The sequence below is a fragment of the Bubalus kerabau genome, chromosome 10 (genome assembly GCF_029407905.1).
Source record: "Bubalus kerabau isolate K-KA32 ecotype Philippines breed swamp buffalo chromosome 10, PCC_UOA_SB_1v2, whole genome shotgun sequence".
Classification (NCBI taxonomy): domain Eukaryota; kingdom Metazoa; phylum Chordata; class Mammalia; order Artiodactyla; family Bovidae; genus Bubalus; species Bubalus kerabau.
In genome coordinates this window covers 11,443,996-11,467,448 of record NC_073633.1, presented here as the reverse complement: position 1 = coordinate 11,467,448, position 23,453 = coordinate 11,443,996, and the positions used below count along the sequence as shown (strand labels likewise).

At 39.3% G+C, this 23,453-nt stretch overlaps 1 long non-coding RNA gene across 2 annotated transcripts in view; it reads right to left on the bottom strand.

Annotated features, from left to right (window-relative positions):
• LOC129620842 (uncharacterized) overlaps nt 1-11,308 on the bottom strand; it is a 69,942-nt gene extending 58,634 nt beyond the window's left edge. The window contains exon 1 of one of the 2 annotated variants that reach the window (XR_008698744.1): nt 11,129-11,308. This is a non-coding gene — a long non-coding RNA (uncharacterized LOC129620842). The remainder of the gene's footprint in view (nt 1-11,128) is intronic. The other variant, XR_008698743.1, reaches the window with a different exon arrangement.
• Between the last annotated feature and the right edge of the window lie 12,145 nt (nt 11,309-23,453).

The following is a 23,453-nucleotide window of genomic DNA, read 5'->3' as shown; positions in this document are numbered from 1 at the left end:
CTTTGTTAAAGTAGAAATCTGGAAGAAGAAAAATTACTGGGTTTTGCTTGCCTTGGGCACCAGAATTTGGGCTCTGAAGTACAGGTAGACTATATTCAGTTCAGTAACTGAACAGCAGCAGCATATATAACACTACCTACATGGATTATCTGAGTTGATCACAGAGCCAACAGAAGCTTAATTGGAACACCCTGAGCCCATGGTGTCTAAAGGCTGATCCATAGAATGGTTCTGGACTGGCTCATAATAATCACCGGGGAAACATTTTCAAAGTATAGATCATAAGACCTGATCATCTGGATTCAGATTTCTTAGATTAAGGATGAGATCTGAAATGGGCATTTTTTACAAATTTCCAGATGACCCTGATGCACTAGAGTTGAGTACATTTATCGGAATTCTGGATTCTGATATCCAGTTCTCACGGCTCTACATTATATGGTGATAACCACTACCATGGCATTTCCATAATGTATTCAACAGGACACACTTTCCATTAGATATAAACAGTCAATATCTAAATAAGGTTTTATATTCAAAAAGTTTGAGAAACACTGGGTTTAAATAAAGTTAGACTGCTTTTTTACTTCACACAACTCTACAGTGTATTATACACCTCCACCTGGGAGGGTATGATAGGAAGTATCTCCTAATTTATTTGATTATGGAATCCTCTTTTTGGTGTGTCCTATCTAAACAGAACTGGTATTCTGTAGAACACAGGAAACTACCTTAACCAGAGTGATCAGGAAATAGTATCTGGGATGCAGCTGTCTAGATCCTCTACTATGAGCCCAGTTGTTCCTGTGCCTTCTCCCCTCTTTCTCTTCAGTGTTGTGCTGTCTCCTTTCCCCAGAGCCCCTTGTGTCTGATCACAGACCAGCCCTCATTCTTGTTCCATGGACTTTATGGTGAGGATTAAATCCACACCATTGATTAGCATGAAAGCATGAAAGTCTCTCTTCCTTCTAGTCAGCTCTGCAGTACTGCTGTGGCCATGATGGTTAGAGCTCACTGCATGTTTGTGTGTGTCTATCTGTCCATCTCTGTCTCTCTTTCTGTATGTGTGTGTGTGTGTGTGTGTTCCTGTTTCTCTGTGTGTCTCTCTCTCACTGGAGGGCACATTCTTTCTTCAGGTATCAGCATTCTTGCTGAAAGAGTAGTTGGAAAGGGGTCCTCCAGTTGAGATTCTCCATTGCAATTCTTGCTTGACACCATTAACACCCTCAAACCACCACAGGATATTACAGTTTTCCTTCTTCGTGGCAAATGTACGGGTAAAACTAAAACAGCATTACAAACACAAGAACATATTCCCCATCAGCCACAATCTCTAAAGTCCTGAGAGGATGCAAAGGGACTTTTTTAGAAGATGGTATTCTTCACAGTTACAATAGGAATCAGCCAATGTCCAAGTCAGAAATAAATTTCACATGGATTTTATAAGTTCTGGTCCTTTCCCAATTCTACTCCCTTCCTATCACCATGGCAATTCATGAAACAGAGATTAGAGAGGTTTCTGATCCTATCTTGACCAGCGGTCCTTATATTACTTTGATGATGAAAACAGGTGGTCACTATACATGAAAAATTTTTATTCCTTGCATTTCCTAATTCTAATACTCTACAAGTATCTAATGTAAAGAATCAGAAGAGAAGAAAAAATATATAAAGGGACACCCAGCAAAACCATCATGCAAGTACACAGCCACTCAAAACCAAGTTGCCCTGGGGAGGGAAGGTCAGATAATAAGAGAGAGGAAATCTGGAAGCTTTTTACCCCTCAATGCTATTTCAATATCAGACCTCTGACGATGAGTATTAGTGCTCTACGTGATTGATTCATAATTACATATAAAGAGAGTACAAGCCTGGCCTAAAATCAAGGTCTGTGAAGTCTGGGTCACCTCAGAGTGAGAGTGAATACTGACCCATATGGCATCACCATGGTGACCACACTTGAAACTGTTCCTCCAAGGGTGACTTGACAAGGATAGTAACAGTGCCATTAACAAAACTCCTCCAGGGGCGAATGGAATTGATGATTTAATTGTAACTGCTGAGGGCAGATGAAACGCCAAGGAGAAGACAGGAATTGATCTTCTCCAGCCTTTACAAGTGCTTATTATCCCTAGGTCTTTACATTTCTCCAAAGTGGAACTCACTGCCAAGTAATAGTGATTAGCCACTGGAACTGGAGGTGCTTTTATGACTAAATATTTCTGAATTTCTGTTCCTTTGAATTCCTACATGTTGCAATATTTTGGAAGTGGCTGTGCCAGAGAACTTCAACAACAGTGAGGACTGTTCGCTAAAGTCCTATCTCTATTCCTCATTTTTTTTAATTGTTCTTTAATCCAACATTGGAATAACCAAAGACCAACCTGTCAGTTCCAAGCAGTAAATGCTCATGAAGAAGTGAGATCCATATTGTCTGGAATATTCAGTAAGCTGATGGCAAACACAAGTTAGGCCAAGAAGTTTGGTAGCATTATTGAATGAACTCAGTCAAATTCATGGAGGAACATGTATGTCATTAATTACAAACTAGTCAATAAAAATTTAAAAAAATATGGGCCCTGCCCCCAGCACTGTGTATAGATAAACTACAGTATGTTGGACAGATGATACACTTCTAGATTTCTGGGTGTGAATGCCATGTGAGTGCACCACTCAGTTCTCCTGCTGGCATGAGCACAATGGACCAACAGCCTCAGCTGCATCCCTTGGGATCCACCACCATGTTTGCACCAAGGTCTCGCTTTCTTTCCCCTGGGCCCTCCCCAGTCTTGGTTCCACATGGCAGTGGTCCTAGTGTAGGTCCATCTTGTAGGATATGAAACTCCTCTAATGGGTGGCAGGCTGGAGAACTCTTCATTGATTTGCTTGGCACATTCTTAGACACATAATGAAGTCAGAAACTTTTCTGTCAAATTCTCCTTCCTTTTCACTGTCCTTCAAAAGTGTCTTAATTGCCTCACAGTCTGAAGAATTCCCCACCTACTCCAGCTTTCTCCCCTTTATCTTTAATATACATTTTCCTCAAAAAAATCTCCTGCAAATCTGAACCCACTCTGGTGACTGCATCTCAGAGAATTCAGTGTTGCAGAGAATTAACATGGACTAGCCAACATCTGAGTAATTATTTTAACACCTTGCAAGTCTCTTTATGTATATAATCTTTATTGGCTCCATGGAACTATTTGTGAAGTTTTCTTGAGATCTTTCATGAATATAGAATTTCTTCTTCCTTAAATGAGTAATAATACTCTACCAGTATCTGTGACCACATGCAGATATTAAGAATAAGCCGTTGTTATTCAACAAATATTCACTTCAATAAACACTGAGTCACTTCTATGCACCCACTGACACAGAGTCTTTGCTTGACCAAACTTTAGTCAGGCTTCTAAACACTTCTCAAAGGCTCATCTGTGTACTCCTTGTAAAATTCAGTTTTAAGAAGAACTCTGCTAAGTCACTGTAACAAGAACACCCCCACCCACCCAATATTTGATGACGCTCCTCATCATCTGCCGACCACCAGGTGATATCTGATCACCCTGGCCTATCTTCCATAAGACCCCTGTTATACAGGTGTAGCCAGAATTCCACCTTGCTCTTGGCATTTTCCTTAGGGATTTTTCATCCACTGACCCCCATCCTAAATTCCCACTTGCCCATGCTCTATTCAGAACTGAGCCCAATCTCTGTTCTCACTGAAAAAGTCTATCAATGTGGTCCCTATATTTGTCACAACAAAACTAAATAAAATCTGCCTTATCATCTTTAACAAAAGCCATAAATAATTTCTTTTCACTGTCTTTAACACCATCTCTGTGCTGGACTCTCTTGGCAATACAGCAGTGAGAAAGATGGAACTGGTACTTGCCCTAAAGGACTCACAATAAATAAATAAATAAATATTCAAATTTTAAAGTTCTAACTGGCATAAGAGATACTCAGGAAAAGATTAAGGTGTTAAGCTATTAAAAAGAAGTCTAGGGAACCTACTTTTGAGAAATGACTTAGAGAAGGCTTCTGTAAGACCTTACACTGAAGTTTGGTTCAGAAGGATGAGTGGACATCTGACTGGGTTCAGTAACAATTATAAAGTGTTTTTTGTGAGCTCTGAGAATCTTTGTTCACATGTATAAATAGATGGAATTGGAGCAAAATTTGTTATGGAAATGTCATTCATCTCTGAACATCTTTTACTTTATATTCCAAAACCACACAATGGCACATCTTCAAATATTACTTTTGTGATCCATGGGTTAACAACTCAATTAGACATTCCTCAGTTTTGTTGAAAACAAAGAAACAGAAATCATCCTGAATTGTGAAGAGATTTGTTATCTATCATTAGAGACACCAAAAAGTTTTTTCCAAGACTGATTAAATAGCCATTAACTGTATCTCTTAAGCTTTCATTTAGCATCATTTCCTATAGCCTAAGAACAAGCTGGGAAAACTAAGACATTTTTAATTATATTCAATAGTCAATATTGTTAATATATATTGCTTTTGTTAAACTTTCAATAAACTGACTTAAGTCTTCAGCTTGCATATTTTTAAGAAAGGTATTAACAAAGTATATCAAGAATACTCATCACATAACCTAATTATCAAATCTATTTGTCATTGTCAAACCAATAATCAATAAGCATCTGACTCTATTTTTCATTTCATAGAACTCTGCCTTCTGAATTTTAATTGTAGGTGTATAGGTAAACAAATCCTGGAGTCCTGCCTGAGTCTGTCATCTGGATATGAGAGAGGTGTGGACAGCCTCTGCTCTAGAAGCAAATACAGCTTTTGATGTGAATCTTAATTTTTGAACAGGTATCATATTTATTGTACTATGTAAGTATAAAGACATTTACTGAGAACTTATAAAAATAGGCATTTGCAATAAAATATTTACATTATTATTGATATGTTATATTCAACTAGGAATGCTTAATGATTAGGTTGATGGCATAGTTACAGAGTATGATCAAATAGAAAATCTTTTTAGATTCAATTTTTTAAAGTGGGAAAGGACAAAGGATGAAATGGATGAAATATTTATCATCTGCTACATGAAAAAGGCTGCAGTAGATTCCTGTGTGGTGATCAAGAGCAGGGAGAATTTTTCATCACCTCAGTTCAATTTAATTCACTCATAAAATATAGTTGGTTCTCACCCAGCACTGCATCAGTATTGCATACAGAATAAGCTATGGTCCATGTCCTAGCAGAACTTACATTTTTACTGACTGGACAATACATATCCTTACCAATTTGAATTTTAAAAGCCAAAATAATGGTACAGAATACATGCTATCCTCCAAAAGACAAAAGGATTAACTATGAACTTGTATAGTTAGGACAGGTTTCAAGGATCTTGATCTGTGCCTTGAATGTTCAATGGAAAGTCAGCATTCCAGGCAGAAGGGAATATATTTAAAAAAAAAAAAAAAAAGACTTGGAGATAGTTCAATGATCAGTGAAGAAAGCAAACCGGCTGGCATGGTGGCTTTTGATTGGGAAACAATGTAAGTGGCTTATAAGAAGCCTGAAGTAAACCCATAAAGACTGGGGCTTGCTTATATAGGCAGTGGAGAGCCATAGGAGCTTGCTGTACCAAGGAACACAAAATACCTTCTGTTCCGTAGATGAGGCTGTACAAGGGGAGAAATCAAAGACAGCTAAGAATGTATTGCAATAAGCCAGGTCTCTGGTGGCAATGGCACCCCACTCCAGTACTCTTGCCTGGAAAATCCCATGGATGGAGGAGGCTGGTAGACGGCAGTCCATGGGTCGCTAAGAGTCGGGCACGACTGAGCGACTTCACTTTCACTTTTCACTTTCATTCATTGGAGAAGGAAATGGCAACCCACTCCAGTGTTCTTGCCTGGAGAATCCCAGGGATGGGGGAGCCTGGTGGGCTGCCATCTATGGGGTCGCACAGAGTCGGACACGACTAAAGCGACTTAGCAGCAGCTGGTGGTGATAGCAATAGTTATGGGTGATGGATCCAAATGGCTCTAAATTGTAGCAACTTCTAGTCTCAGCTCTGCACTAGCTGTCTTAACGATCTTAGACAAGACACTTAATCTCTGGACCTTTGTTTAATAAAGTATCTTTGAAGGTGACAGCAAGCCAAGAAAAATGGACCAAACAGATAGAGGTCTATGACCTTCCTGTCTACCCTTGCTTCAACCAAATCAGACTCAGCAGTAATAACAGTGATAATAGTAAATTGGGGGCTTCTAGGTATCATTCAGAGAAAAGGTTCTGTTTACTTTCAAGAAAAAGTTCTTGAAAAAACTGGACTACAGAAACTTTCTTCTAAGACATAAAAATCTCTGATTCTTTGAAGGATTTTCTTTTTAAAAGAGAAAACTTAGAACTATATTCATTTTGTAATAAACTATAATGGAAAAGAATCTGAAAAGAGCATATAAAAATATATTCATGTACATATAAATATATGAATCACTTTGCTGTATACCTGAAACTAACACAACACTGTAAACCAACTATACTTAAAAAAAAAATAAAAAGAAGACAACTTGGTAGGACATGGTAACTGATTACATAGAGAAGGAAAGTATAAAAGGTCTCAAAGAAGATCTAATAACCGGAATATATTAAGTAATAATGATCAAAAGGAGCAGGAGTCGGTTCCTGGGAGAAAACATTCAGTTTTGCCTAGAGCTTGAAGGAATAAACTAATATAAAAATATGTGTTTTCCCTTCAAATATGTTACATCTCAAAGTAGGTCTTTCTCTATAATATTCAACATCCAAAAAGAGAATACTTATATTCTAAACATACTTTAATATACTAGATATGATGCATTTTATTATTAATTAAAAATCAATACAATCTCCAATTAAAGATAAATTTTCTTTATTGTGTATCAAGGCAAAATGCTTTTGCTTCAGTAATATAGGTATTTGCAGTAAACCTTTCAGGCTTAAATTATTGGCTCTGTTTCCCACATTTAAACAAACTCACACTCTCACAAAGTATTTTTCTCTTAAGATAATTCTGTTAACAAAGAAGGAATACTAATTTGACATATCCTTTTTTGAAATGTTACCTTTGCCCTGGGTTTTCATACTATATTCTAGAAGGTATAATATAGTCAAGAATGCTTTGAACAAGTGAAACTATAATCCTTCCAAATGTAAAGTCAGCATATATTTTAAATTTTCTTTCATAATCAACAGTATCACACGCAACTGGGAACAAAAGCTGCAGGGAACAAAGTGTAATGGATCGTGATGACTGTTTTAGAACAGCTTGAACCTCCTTACAGCCTACAAGATGGCTACGTGAGCTGAATTCTGAAGTGCTGAAAATGGATTTTACTGCAAGCTACACAGTTTCGGGGGCAAATATGCTTTTTTTCAAATATGCTTTTTTATAACTTATAACTATAGAAAGATTCTCAAGCAAAAGGATCATATCATGCCAATGAAAAGATGTTTTATTCCCTCACATCCTTCCATTTTATGTATTTTTTCCCTTAACACAAAGCACACACATAATTACACACAGAATGATTTCTAAATCAATATGGTTTGTTCCAATTGCTCACCATTAATGGAATAAATTGCATTTTCTGTCATTTTACTACGTGCTATTGTTCCTGAGTCTTGTGAAGGGAATTATTACTGTTATAGCAAATAAATTAGATTTCAATGATTTGAGGCAAAAGAGAGGTCAAAGAGTGATTTTTGATTCATTGTCTCCATCTTCTAAATGTATCATACTTATATTTGAAATAACTGTATTAAGCACAGAAAGAAGGAGGAAAGAAGAGAAATGTACCACACTTCCATCCTATTCCAGCTTTCAATATCCTCAAGGTATACTGCCCTTGTCCTATATCCTGGGAAGTGACTCCCACTGAGTTCAGGGTCATTATGTTCAGATTAAACTCATCAAGGTACACTCAGCTTCAGCTTAATGAACAGAAGGTTCCCACATCCTGGAAAATCATGTCTTTTCGGTGAGACTGGATGACATCCTTCAACTCCCCACTGAGGGATTAGACGAATATGTATATGGGGAAGACTAATGACCAAGGAGATGTGACATTTGGTAATGCTGTTCTGCCACTAAGGTGATCCCTCCCCTCAGCCTACATCGCCTGCCTAGGAACCTGGTATGCTCGAACGGAATCTTCCATCAGGAGAGAATGCCGCTGTTAAAAGCTATTTGGTTGTTTGAGAATTGTGACACACAGAGATTTCACAAACATTAGTTCAGTATTTTTTTTCCTAGGAAAACAACGGAAAACTCGCTTAGTTAATCTCATTTCTACTAATCCTGCCTTTTCAGGCAGAATCCTCATACTCCCATTTTTCCCCCTGTGTCGTGACTCTCCAAACTATTTCTTATAGGAAGACTCAAGCAAGCATTTAATGGTGCAGAACAAGCAAGGCAGCTCTCTCTGCAGTGTACCCCATCACAATGAGAGTGTGCTCCCCATGACTCAGAATGAATCAGATGGGGAGGGAAAAATAACAGCACAAAACTGCAGCTTAAGAAATAAAGGGCAACCTGTGATCTTAAGAAAGAAGCCTGCACTGCCGATCACAGTTACCCAAGAGCTAGTTGCCCAGGCTTCGACATTCTTCAAAGAACAGGTCGAACATAGAGCAGGTTTCTCTTCCAGAGCGAATCAAAACTTCCTGTTGTTTTAAACACACTCTGGAAAAATCAATCATTTATCTCTGTTCTCCCCAACTATGTTGTATCAAGAGCAGAGATACATGTCAAAAACCTGTTCTTTACATTTGTATTTTTTATTGCCTCAATGTTCTGCCCTTTGTACTAGAAGTTTATTATGTATACACAGACATATACACACGCTCAAATACAAAATGCATGTGTGTGTTGTATATGTGTGTGTGTGTGGGTGTGTGCGTGTATTTGCATTTCAAAATATTGGAAAGGGTAAGTTCTTCAGGTTTTACACCTACTTTCCTTTTCATTATTTCTTTTTTTTAATTTTTTGTATTTTTTTTTTTTTTTTACTTTACAATATTGTATTGGTTTTGCCATACATCAACATGCATCCCCCACATTATTTCTAATCAAAACACAGAAAGTTCTTCACCAGGAACAGCCAGCAAATTTGCTTACATGCAAAGCCTTTGACTGTGTGGATCACAATAAACTGTGGAAAATTCTGAAAAAGATGGGAAAACCAGACCAGGAAAACCAGACCACCTGACCTGCCTCTTGAGAAACCTATATGCAGGTCAGGAAGCAAAAGTTAGAACTGGACATGGAACAAAAGACTGGTTCCAAATGGAAAAAGGAGTACATCAAGGCTGTATATTGTCACCCTGCTTATTTAACTTATATGCAAAGTACATCATGCAAAATGCTGGGCTGAATGAAGCACCAAGCTGGAATCCAGATTCTGGGGAGAGATATCAACAACCTCAGATATGCAGATGACACTACCCTTATGGCAGAAACCGAAGAGGAATTAAAGAGCCTCTTGATAAAGATGAAACAGAGAGTGAAAAAACTGGCTTAAAACCCAATATTCAAAAAATGAAGATCATAGCATGTGGTCCCATCACTTCATGGCAAATAGATGGGGAAACAATGGAAACAGTGATATATTTTATTTTCTTGGGCTCCAAAATCACTGCAGATAGTGACTGGAGCCATGAAATTAAAAAATGCTTGCTCGCTGGAAGAAAAACTATGATAAACCTAGACAGCATATTAAAAAGTAGAGACATCACTTTGCTGACAAAGGTCCATATGGTCAAAGCTATGGTTTTTCCAGCTGTCATGTATGGATGTGAGAGCTGGACAATAAAAAAGGCTGAATGATGAAGAACTTATGCCTTCAAAATGTGGTGCTGGAGATGACACTTGAGAGTCCCTTGGAATGCAAGGAGATCAAACCAGTCAAACCTAAAGGAAATCAGTTCTGAATATTTATTGGAAGGACTGATGCTGAAGCTGAAACTCCAATACTTTGGCCACATGATGCAAAGAACTGACTCAATGGAGAAGACCCTGATGCTGGGAAAGATTGAAGGCAGGAGGAGAAGTGGACAACAGAAGATGTAATGGTTGGATGGCATCACTGACTCAATGGACATGAGTTTGAGCAAACTAAGGGAGATGGTGAAGGACAGAAAAGCCTGGCATGCTTCAGTCCATGGGTTTGCAAAGAATCGGACATGACTGAGCAACTGAACAACAACAACAATCTCTGAAAATAAATTAGAATATTGGAAACTCATATTCTCTACCATGAGCTTGTCAGCTTCCCAATACTTAGATTTTTTTCTCATTTTACTTCTCAAATGGTAAATATAAATAGATGTAACACACATAAGCAAAAGCTCTTTGGTTTGTTTGATAATTTTTAAGAGGGTAAGGGGTCCTAAAAACAAAAAGTTTGAGAATGGATGATTTGTCCCAATTATTGTGTTACCGTTCTTGTGCTGTACAACCCTAACTACTCCCAAGAGTATGTGACACAACAGAATACACTCAACCCTTGCACTTTCACACTAGGACCCACTGGCACTCTAAATCCTTCATTTTTGTTGTACAACTAAGGGTTGTTTTTAAGGTAGGGCCTCTACAACTGAGATCATTGCTCAGTGGGAGGGGGAGGGACTGGTGATCAGGAGAGACCAGGGATTTGCTCTAAGACTCACCAACCCCAAATGAACTTCTGAGGTTTCTAAGGCCAGACATTATCTGATACCTCATGATTTTTGGACAAATTCCCAAGGGAATAGCAAGAACCATTTGATTTACTGTATAGAGTAAATACTGCAGATCAACAAGTGCTTTTCACGCTTGAAATTCACCTCAGACCCTAATTCCCCAACCCATGGAAGTAAAGTTGCACATACAAAATAAAATAAAAAAAGTATATATATATACACACACACACACACACACACACACACACACACACACGTATATATACACTCGCAAACTAATTTCGAATTGGAGGCTAGGAGACAAAAATATCTGAATATCTGTCACCACTGAGCCCACTGAGTTTCCCTGGAAAAACAAGATGGAATCTAGATGATAAAGTTTAACCTCTTCTTTTGTGCTTAGACTAGTTCCACATACCTCTAGGGAGCCATATGCAAAGGCCTTAAGAGTTTCCGGTGCAGAACTGCCACACCAACACCCCAAGTCCACGAACAGTGTGCTGAAGAGTTGCTGCCCGCGCTTCAATACAACAGGGCTGCGCCCGGCACCTCCGTCGGAAGTGCTGAGCGCAAAGCGCCTGCGCAGCACGGCGAAGGCCACGGCCCTCTCCCCTCCCCGCACCACGAGAGCGCCTCAGAGCAGCCCTGCGGAGGGCCTGTGTGGAGAGGCTGTGCTCAGGAACCAAGCTCCTCCCTCTCCAGTACTAGAACTTTTCTTTGCTTCTGAGCCAGACTCGATCTGATCTTACTGGAGTGAGTGACAATGGGCAGGAGGATTCTTGCTGGACTTCGACTCAAAACAGTCAGTGACCTCCAGGAGTAATTTTCTTTTCTGAGTGCTTAGTCGCTCAGTCTTGTCTGACTCTTGCAACTCATTGGACTGTAGCCCGCCAGGCTCCTCTGACCATGGGGTTTTTCAGGCAAGAATACTGGTGTGGGTTGCCATTTCATTTTCCACGGGATTTTTCTGTCCCAGGGATCAAACCCGCATCTTCTGTGTCTCCTGCATTGCAGGTGGATTCTTTACCTGCTGAGCCATCCAGTTAGCATAAATATTAACCATCCTTTCCTCTCAGGGGTGTTGTAATGCAAGAGCCATTGAAAGCATCTGTTATAAAAAGATGCTTCGACAAAAAGCTTCCCACCTCAACATGAGACAGAATTCCTGCTTATCTGTACTCACTGTTCCCACAGTTGAACATCATCTTATAAAGACAATAATGAAGTTTTTGTAAATCTGATGCGAAGAACTGACTCATTGGAAAAGACCCTGATGCTGGGAAAGATAAAAGGTGGGAGGAGAAGGGGATGACAGAGGATGAGATGGTTGGATGGCATCACGGACTCAATGGACATGAGTTAGAGCAAGCTCTGGGGAGTTGGTGATGGACAGGGAAGCCTGGCGTGCTGCTCTCCATGGGGTTTCCAGGAGTCAGACACGACTAAGTGACTGAACTGAACTGAACTGAGAGTTTGACTTATAATATTTTTCAGAATTATTACTCTGTAATTTTAAAAGTTGTCTGATTTGAAGAAGTGGAGTAAACACACTAGAAAATAAATTTCCTCTTGCTTACCCTATCCTATCTGACTATTCAAAAGAGAAGAAATTCAAACTGGCAGTAAACTATTACAAAAATGGAGACAAGGTTGAGTTAGACAATTCACTAGATAACTTATGTGAGAAATAAACCATAGGTAAGTAGAATGTAAGGGTTTCCCACGTGGCACTAGTGGTAAAGAACACACCTGCCAATGCAGGTAAGGTAAGAGATGAGGGTTCGATCCCTGGTTAGGAAAATCCCCTGGAGGAGGGCGTGGAAACCTACTCCAATATTCTTGCCTGGAGAATCCTACAGACAGAGGAACCTGGTGGGCTATAGTCGTGTGTTTGCTAAGAATGGGACACAACTGAAAAGACTTAGCATGCACACACACACAGGTGGAATGTGAATAGCAATTAGGTTTTTTTTCCTCCAGAAACATTGTAGACTAATGTTTCCAGATGTTAGTATAGTTAAAGTCATAATTGTCTCTTAATTTTGTGAAAGGATTTCAATCCAAACTGGAACCAGAGTATGTGAAACGGAAAATCTCATGCATGGACCCTCAGGAAAATGAAACTTAATAACAGGAATAATGATTTCCCCTAGAAGCCTGATTTACAGAAGAATGGAAGCTTATTTTCTGACCAATAAACATGCACCAAGAGTCTCTCGTCATACTTAAGCCAATGGACTTACTGCTTGGACTTTGGCTGGATGACCTGCTCTTTATATACCTTTTCCATAAATACAGTCTGCCCCAAATCCTCAACAGACATGCTTAAAGCTAGCTACAATTTGCATTTCCTAAATTACAATTCCTCTTTTATTCCAGAGTAAACGATGTCTGGCCATTTAAACTTGCCTCGGTTTACCTCTTTATTTAGGTTGACAATTTGTTCTCAAATGCAAGTCTACAGATCATAGCATTCCCATGTGATGGTCTCCAGCTGCAGTGGACACTGTTGGTGGCCCACCCACATCCCCCTGCCAGCGTCACTTCAGTGCATACAACCTGTTAAATTCATTAAGCAAGGAGGCCATTAGACTAAGGCTTTAATGCCATGGCAGCCGGCATAGGCAAACCAAAATCTAAGCCTGTAACCATCTCAAGGTTACGAAGTGGAAACCTACAGACAACAGATCACAAACAGCCGAAAATGCTTTAAGCCATAGCCAATCAATAATGTCCTTAGTTAGCTTCTGCCTTTCTCCATAAAGGTCTCTCCTCCAGCTCCAGCTGGAGTGGTTAGAAAACCACTTGCAGTGTCATTGCCATATCAATTTTTCGCTCAAACTCTTTAATTTTAACAGAGCTCAGTTTATCTTTTAACATGACTTACTTCCACCTTACCAGGACCCCCATTTCCCTAAGGGCCTTCTCCCGCCACTTATGCACACAGTGCCCCACGTGGGCAAGTAGAAAGTACAGAGATGCTAGCATTCCATCAACTTCATCAGTAATGCTCGAGATTGCGGGGACTTTGCTGGCATGGGGTCAGCTGTGGACTGAAATTCAGCTGCCCAGGGCAGGGATGGGGAGGGTAACCAACTCAATAAACACACGCTCTTTTGATCACCTTCAGCTCCTTCTGTCAAGCCCACGTGGCCCTGCCTTCACCTGCCAATTAAACCGTAGTCAGTCCTCCTTCGATATGAGGGGATTGGTTTTAGGACCCTTGCAGATTCCAAAGTCCACAGATGCTCAAGTCCTTATATAAAATGGCATAGTATTTGCATATAACCTATGCATACCCTCCTGAGTACTTTAATTCATCTTTAGACTACTTATAGTATCTAATACAATGTGGGGGCTTCCCCTGTGGCTCAGCTGGTACAGAATCTGCCTGCAATGCGGGAGACCTAGGTTCAATCCCTGGGTGGGGAAGATGCCCTGGAGAAGGAAATGGCTACCCACTCCAGTATTCTGGCCTGGAGAATTCCATGAGGTCACAAAGAGTCGGACACAACTGAGCAACTTTAATACAAAAACTAAACTAAACAAACTTTTGGGGCTTCCCTAGTAGCTCAGATGGTAAAGCATCTGCCTGCAATGCAGGAGACCCAGGTTCGATCCCTAGGTGGGGAAGATCCCTGGAGAAGGAAATGGCAACCCACTCCAGTATCCTTGCCTGGAAATACCCATGGACAGAGGAACCTGGTGGGCTACAGTCCGCGGGGTCAGAAAGAGTCAGACACGACTGAGTGGCTGATACGCAATACAATATGAGTGGTATGTACGTCATTGGTGACCTGCAGCAGATTCAAGTTTTGCTCTTGGGAAGTATCTGAAATTTTTTTCACATATTTTCCATCTGAATCCATGGATACAGAGGACCAACTGTACTTTTATTGAGTCCTTAAATCTCAGGATCGGCTTCAAATACAAGAGACAAACAGAAAAAAAATAAAATGCCAAATTTTGAGTGGGCCAACTAGGTTTTTCCTACACTTTTAAGTACACAGAACATGCCCCCACATCTTTATGAGGTATAGTTGAGAAACAAGTGTATAAGGTGTGCAACATGATGATTTAATATTTGTACACACTGTGAGTTGATTACCAGAATCAAGTTATTTAACACATCCATCACCTCACACAGTTACCATTTATGTGTGTCTGTGTGGTGAGACCATGTAAGATCTACAGGTTCATCAAATTTCAAGTTTATAATACAGTATTATTAACTATTAGGGGCTTCCCAGGTGGCATGATGGCAAAGAATCTGCCTGCCAATGCAGGAGACGCAAAAGATGCAGATTTGATGCCTGAGTTGGGAAGATCCCCTGGAGAAGGAAATGGCAACCCACTCCAGTATTCTTGCCTGAAAAATTTCATGGACAGAAGAGCCTGGCCGGCTACAATCCATGGGGGTGCAAAGAGTCGGACACAACTGAGCAACTGAGCATACACACATTATTAACTATAGTCACCATGTCACCATACTGTACATTCAGATCAGATCAGATCAGTCGCTCAGTCGTGTCCGACTCTTTGCAACCCCATGAATCGCAGCATGCCAGGCCTCCCTGTCCATCACCAACTCCCGGAGTTCACTCAGACTCACGTCCATTGAGTCAGTGATGCCATCCAGCCATCTCATCCTCTGTTGTCCCCTTCTCCTCCTGCCCCCAATCCCTCCCAGCATCAGAGTCTTTTCCAATGAGTCAACTCTTCGCATGAGGTGGCCAAAGTACTGAAGTTTCAGCTTTAGCATCATTCCTTCCAAAGAACATCCAGGACCAATCTCCTTCAGAATGGACTGGTTGGATCTCCTTGCAGTCCAAGGGACTCTCAAGAGTCTTCTCCAGCACCACAGTTCAAAAGCATCAATTCTTCGGCGCTCAGCCTTCTTCACAGTCTAACTCTCACATCCATATATGACCACAGGAAAAACCATAGCCTTGACTAGACGAACCTTTGTTGGCAAAGCAATGTCTCTGCTTTTGAATATACTATCTAGGTTGGTCATAACTTTCCTTCCAAGGTTCCCAGAATTTATTCATCTTGTAACTGCAAAAGTTTAAAGTACACAGATCTAATACAGTAATGTACCCTGTCTCAAGCAGCTAGGCTTTTGCTATGTTTAATTAACTGGGAGACCTATAGGAACAAAATTGAGAAAACCTGTGATTATTATCACTTGACTCCTGCATGAAAGCATTTAGGGTCTCCCTTGAGCCTCTCTTCAAAACCAAAATGTCAAAGAACGTAAAGTGAAGCTAGTAATGGGGTCACCAAGTCTATCAGGTTCCCTGAACCAACCCTCAATCTTCCTGAGTTGAAATGGATAGGTCAGAAGCAAATGGGTGTGGGAGGGTGGAGGACAGGAGGAAAAAGAAAGATTCGCCGTTGAGAGTAGGGCCCTAAGCTTCTATGTTGCTCCCTCCTCTGATCACCTTGGTCTCCATGAATTTTAACAAATTTCAAGGACAACATCCCTGGGTGAACTGATGTGCATGGTTATCACTTGTAGGACATGTAGATTATATTCTATATGTTCTACTAAGATGGCAGGAAATCTAATGTTACATTTTTGATTGAAGAATAGTTGATTTATAATATTATATTAGTTTCAAGTGTACTGGGCTCCCCTGGTGGCTCAGACGATAAAGAATCCGCCTGCAATGCAGGAGACCTGAGTTTGATCCTTGGCTTGGGAAGATCCCCTGGAAGAGGGCATGGCAACCCACTCCAGTATTCTTGCCTGGAGAATCCCTACAGACAGAGGTGGCTGGTGGGCTACAGTTCATGGGGTCGCAAAGAGTCAGACATGACTAAGTGACTAAGTATATCAAGGGTACTACATAGTGATTCAATACTTTCATAGATTATACTCCATTTAAAGTTATTATAAAATATTGGCTATATTCTTTGTGCTGTGCAGTACCTCCCTCTAGCTTTTTAAATTTTATACATAGTAATTTGTACCTCTTAATCCCCTCCCTGATCTGGTCCCTCTCCCCAAGTTTTAAGTTTAAAAAGAATATTTTTGCATCGATACTGGATGCTTGGGGCTGGTGCACTGGGATGACCCAGAGGGATGGAATGGGGAGGGAGGAGGGAGGAGGGTTCAGGATGGGGAACACATGTATACCTGTGGCGGATTCATTTTGATATTTGGCAAAACTAATACAATTATATAAAGTTTAAAAATAAAATAAAATTTAAAAAATTTTTAAAAAAGAGTATTATATCACTTGCTAAAAGAAAAAAGGCAGCTCTTGAAGACATAAGTTTGAGGTGTTCAAAAAACTTACTCTAACAGATTCTTCCCCCCAGAGTCATAGAAGATATTTATATTGTGCTCTAAGATCATATTCCCTCCATTTTTTTATTTCCTCTTCTCAATTAAATATTTTAAAGAGAGTCATTAAAGCCCTTGTGTTTTACATATAATGTTACATCTAAGTGATGTTTGGCAAGTACTATTCTAAATGAGCTGTTCTAAAACAGAAGGTGTTTTACTCACAGTTGCTCATAGATAATCAGTATAAATATACAAACAAAAGCCTACAAATATTGTACCCCTGCCACAAATAATCACAGACTTTAAAATACCAATTTACCTTAATTGTCCAAGCAACTCATGAAAATTCGTTGTTGGGGAGAAATGAAATGAGCCAAGAGAACAATGTGTTCTTTGTCTTTTACTTCAATTATCTTTATGTAATTTCTAATTTTGTTATGAGACATTTTGGAATCTTGATTGCTTTCTTAAAAATTTGCTGATTGACTCAGTACATGCCAGCGGTTCAGCTGAGTATTTAAGTATACAGGAAAGAGAGGTTCCAGTAAATTAATTATAAATCTTAACTCGGAAAGATGGCAATCTTCTATATCTTAATTTTGATTGTAATTATGTATGCATTGTGTGTTCAGTCACTCTGTCATGTCCAACTTTTTGCAGCCCCGTGGACTATGGCCCGTCTTCTGTCCATGGGATTCTCCAGGCAAGAATACTGGAGGAGGTTGCCATTTCCTCCTCCAGGGGATCTTCCCAACCCAGGGGTAGAACCCATGTCTCCTGCATCTCCTGCATTGACAGGTGGATTCCTTACCACTGAGCCATCTGACAATTACATAGGTGTATATATTGGTCAAGTCATCAACCCACATACTTAAGATATGTGAATTTTATTATAAATTATATATATTTTTTTTATTTAAAGAAAGAGTATTATTGAAAATGGATGAACAATATCTTTTTTTACCAAAAAGCCTTTTTTTAATCTCAATGTCAGTGATTCCATTCTCTGACGACCACTTTCTCCCATTCACTCTGCATACTACCTGTGCACTGATGCCAGTGGGCCTTCCAGCTTTTCATTCTCCCTCACCTACCTCGTGTCCTGTTTTTCTCCCTTATCGCACAAAGAGTCCATTGTCTATCTGTAGAATCCCTCTCTCGCATCCTTCACTATATTTGCCCTGCACTTCAACTGGCTAAACAGTGTCCCACACTAAATTATTCTACCTGCTTCACACCCACACCTAATCAGCTGAGCATGGTTGGACAGAAACCACATAACTAGAAGGACTGAATTCATTTTAAATTCATGACACTGTGGTGGCCCATGGTACTGCCTCATGGCCTTGGTTAATCCCCTGCCTCACTTTCTTCAACAGTTATTTCTTATCTTCTCATAAATAATCCCATGCCAAGCCTTTCCTATAATAAAGAGGGATTCTGTAACTAGAAGAAAAACGGGGTACTGGTCAAACAAAAGCAAGTCTTCTATTTTGCTCTGCTAAAAGACTGGTACTTTGCTAAATTACTCTTTGATATCAAGTTAGAGTGTTTCCTAGTACGAACATTAAAATTCTTAGTTCTGAACATTAGGGTTATTTCCCCCTTATTTTCTTTTCTTCAGGTAAATTTCTATTTGTTCAACTCCTCCCAAATCTACACTGAAACATCAGAAAAGAACATTTTCAAAGGACGCAAAACCACAAGGACAAAGAAAAAAAGAGACAATTGCAGCATAATTTTGACAGCTAGATAAATGGGAAAGAATCTAAAGAAAGCTCAATCCTAGACCAGTAGTGGAGGAAGCCAAGAAGAAACTGAATAGATTTGCAGAATCCACAAAGATTCTGGAATTGGCAACATTAGGTCCTCTATTTCCTTCTTATTTATAAAAAGCATTTTCCTTATAAATATAAATATTAAAATGACCTCTTGTTAACTCAGTTTTGGTTGCTTTATCTCATTTGTTTGATCTTTATCAGTTCCAGATTATAATATTATATTGTATTATATTATGATATTGTAGTCTTTCTTTTTTCCTTTCTTGGTTTCATATAATACTTTCCCTGGACTTGTAAAACAATAAAGTTTTTACAACTTTCCCCAAAATTTATGTCTAGGAAAAAAATGAAAGTGTTGTCGTTCAGCCATGTCCGACTTTTTGCAACCCCATGAACTGTGGCCCACCAGGCTTCTCTGTCCATGGGATTTCCCAGGCAAGAATATAGGAGTGGGTTGCCATGCCCTCCTCCAGGGGATCTTCCTAACTCGGGATTGAACCCATGTCTCTTACATCGCCTGCATTAGCAGACAGGTTCTTTAAGACTAGTACCACCTGGGAAACCCCAAGAAAAAAAGAGTATGTTCTATCATTCCTTGTTTCTATCAGGATTTTTTAAGTGACAAACAACTTAAAGAAGGTCACCCTTTTTTAAGGACCCTTAAAAAAAGAGCCTTCCAGGGTCCACCTTGGAAGGTTTAAGTGGAAAAAAATTAATTAAAGGCTGTATGAATCTCACGGGCTTCCCAGGTGCCGCTAGTGATAAAGAACACGCCTGCAATACAGGAGACATAATGAGACATGAGTTCAATCCTTGGATTGGGACGATCTCCTGGAAGAAGGCGTGGCAACCCACTCCAGTATTCTTGCCTGGAGAAGCCCATGGACAGAGGAGCCTGACAGGCTACAGTCCATAGGGTTGCAAAGAGTCGAACACGACTGAAACAACTCAGCACTCATGCATGTGAGCACAGGTAGCTCACAGAAGTGTCAAGAGGGTTTGAGAACCAAGTCTGGATGCTGAGCAGACAGGAACGATGTCCAGTTACTCTGCAGTGGCCCCTGCAGCTCAGACACCCCTGGTACCACTGGTTGGTGCCTCCACCTTGACTTGCACAGATGTCCAACTCATGCTGGTGATGCTCAGTAGATGCCAGAAACTGCAGCGATGCCCCTATAGAACCCAATACTACTGTTGCCATACTTGCCAGATGACAAGTTCTACAAGCCTCCTTTCTCCATTGCTTGCTGCTGATCAAAGTCATGTGCGAGAGCATCCGATTGTTGGAATCCAGGCCATACACACCAGTGCCCTTACAACAAAGGAACCTGGCAAAGTTAGTTTTCTACTTCAACCTGGGCAAGGGGAACTCATAAGACAGGATGTTTTCCAAACATTAGAAGAATGCTCATAAGTGAAAGTGAAGTCACTCAGTCGTGTCCGCCTCTTTGCAACCCCATGGACTGTAGCCTACCAGGCTCCTCTGTCCATGGGATTTTCCAGGCAATAGTACTGGAGTGGATCTCCATTTCCTTCTCCAGCGGATCTTCCCGACCCAGGGATAGAACACAGGTCTCCCGCATTGTAGACAGACGCTTTACCGTCTGAGCCACCAGATAGGTAATCTGAAATGCGCTACATAACAAATGTCCACGATAACACCTAATAACAAATGTCCACAATAACATCTAAAGGAGAGACTTCTCTCTGTTGGTGTGGCTTCCTATATCTTATAGTTGCAAAAAGTATTCAGAAAACCAACCGAAATGTAGACATGATAATAACTTGCCAAGCATTGCAGACTCTGCTACTACATGGAGGAATATGGTAGATACCAAAATAATCCAATTATCCCTTATCCCACTATATCCCACATTCAGAGGGACTTCAGTTATAATCCCAACTTTAAGACAATAATACATGCATGGAAAACATTTTGCAGAAATCATTAACCTGCACCAGAACTCAACCATTTTATAACTTAAAAAAAAAAAGACTTCTTGACAATCAGATTAATCTCCTAATTTTTGATAGGTAGCATAGTCCTGACAACTTGAATCCCAAAGAATAATTGTGCCTTTAACAGCTATTCTCATATTTAAAAAATCATATAATAGCAATACATTTCAATATGATCACTTTTATCCCCTTATGTAATACAAATATTTACTCTTGTTTGCTAGGATACATATTTATTAATTCTCTGTGTACCTGTTGGCAGCACAAAGAACAAACTTCCTTTTTTCACTTTTCCCTGTCAGCAGCTATCATATAAATCACACACATCTTGGAAGCTCTGATAAAAATATAGAAAGTTGAGTTCATTTATCCCTTTTGTGTTATATTATTTTCAAACGTTTTCTTTGTGAAATCACTGCATTGTTTTTCCTCGTACATGAACCCTGATGGCCATGCAGCCGTGGCCCACACTGCCACCTGGCGTGGCTGGGATAAACTTCCTTCTGCTTTGTAGAAGCTACCAAGCCGGGACAGCTTTGCTGAGTCATGTCAAGCTACCAAGCAGGAACAGCTTTGCTGAGTCATGTCACAGGCTGAACTTCGCTCTGGAGTTTGTGGGTCTACATGAAATGAGGAGAGAGCTTTACATCAGTAGACACCACAAATCCTTTTATAGAGGAGGGGAAAACTGTACATATTCAGCATTTTTGATTCAGCAAATGTTTATTTAGGTAAGGTAAGGTATTTATGCAGGTAAGGTCTGTGCTTAATCCCACAGGTGACACAAAATTGAGGAAGGCACAAACACTCTTCCAAAGGATTTAGCAGCATATGACAAAATACAATATGAGTTAAGCGTACGAAGTGCACAAAGAGGGAAGAGATCACAAGAAATAATACAAAACCAAAAATGGACTTCTTAAAGAAGTGGTGTTTGGCATAGGCATTGAAAGAAATTTGGGTGTTTATGGGCTGCGACAGGAAACTGAGGAGAAAGAGGAAAATACATACCCAAAGTAACAAAACGATAAATTAAAAGCCCTTTTTATGTATTCATTTTTTTAAAAAGACTCACTTAACTTTTATTTTGACATTCTATCATAGGCAAAGTATAGAAGACAAAATTTATAGTTTTCACAGACACTTGTGATTAGAGTTTTATTATTAGAAGAGTGAGTTATTTAAATAGAAATACTGAAAGATTTTGCTTTCCCTGAAAAGTAATTCTTAAATGATAGTATTGGATAACAATACTTCCATTAAGTTTTCTTCAAATCTATTTTACATCAAAAAAAAAAAGACAAAACCCTTCCCATACAAATGTTCCATAATTTTAAGACAAGGTTATTAAAAAAAATTGTTTAATTTAAATTATATACGTATCATATTTATAATATTACATATTCACTGACCATAAATGAATTAATAGTTATTTACTTTTAAAGCTTTTTAAGAAAACAGTGCTTAGGGGAATGACTTTCCTGGAGGTCCAGTGGTTAGGATTCAGTGTTTTCACTGGTGGGGTCCAGGTTCAATCTCTGGTCAGAGAGTTAAGATCCCACAAATCCAGCAGCTGTGGGGGGTTGTATTGGGTGGGGGTCGGGAGGCCTGGAAGATGTTTGAGTAGTCAATGTTACTTGACTTAGAAATTCAGCATAACCATTTCATTCCCTCATTTACTTACATGGTAAAATTAATATTTTTATACCTCACACATTTCTTTCCACAGCTTCAGCTGAATTTCAATTATTTGAATTATAAATTAGGCAGATCTATCATGATATTTAGCAATCTCGAATTTAAATTTTGATTTTATAGAACAGCATTTTCTTAACATTTTCCTTTTAGAATTCTGAGGTGTTTACAGAAATTTTGTAACTGTTCAGTGTCATAAAAATAAAAAGTGACTTGAATTTTTACTAGAATAGTCTCTAAAGACATGTTCACTAATCTTGAAAAAAATGATTGAATAAAGTTAAATAATAACTAAAGCAAAATGATTTTAAATATAAAATTCTATCAACCATAACTTTTAATGTTTTATTTTATTATGTTTTATTTATTATTTATTTGGCTGCACTGGGTCTTCATTGCTGTCGCCGGGCTTTCTCTAGTTGCAGCCCCAAGCAGGGGCAACTCTTTGTTTCCCTGCGTGGGCCTCTCATTGCAGACCACGGGCTCCAGACTCAGGGGCTTCAGCAGTTGCAGCACATGGGCTTCAGTAGTTGTGGTTCATGAGCTTAGTTATTCAGCAGCATGTAGATATCTTCCCAGACCAGAGATCAAACCTCTTTCCCCTGCTCTGGAAGGCAGATTCTTATCCACTGTACCATCAGGGAAATTCCTCAACTCATAACTTTTAAAATGAACTTTCCATTTTTATATTAGCAGAATTATATACATATATATATGTATACACACATATTTTAAGGTATATGATAGAGCATGCTTTATATAATATTAGGATTACGTATCTTACATATCTCAAGTGGATAAAAATGACACTTGAAGAATATTATAAAATCTCAGTTTTTAATATCATTTCTCTTCTAGGAAATAAACAATCTTTAATTGACCTGGTTTCATTCATTTGCTTTTTTTCTTGCTAATAAAAATTCTAAAATGCAAATAGCATTCTAAAAAAAAATTCTATACTTTAGAGATAAATATACAATACAAAATTGTTAAATGTAATAGTGGCTAATATT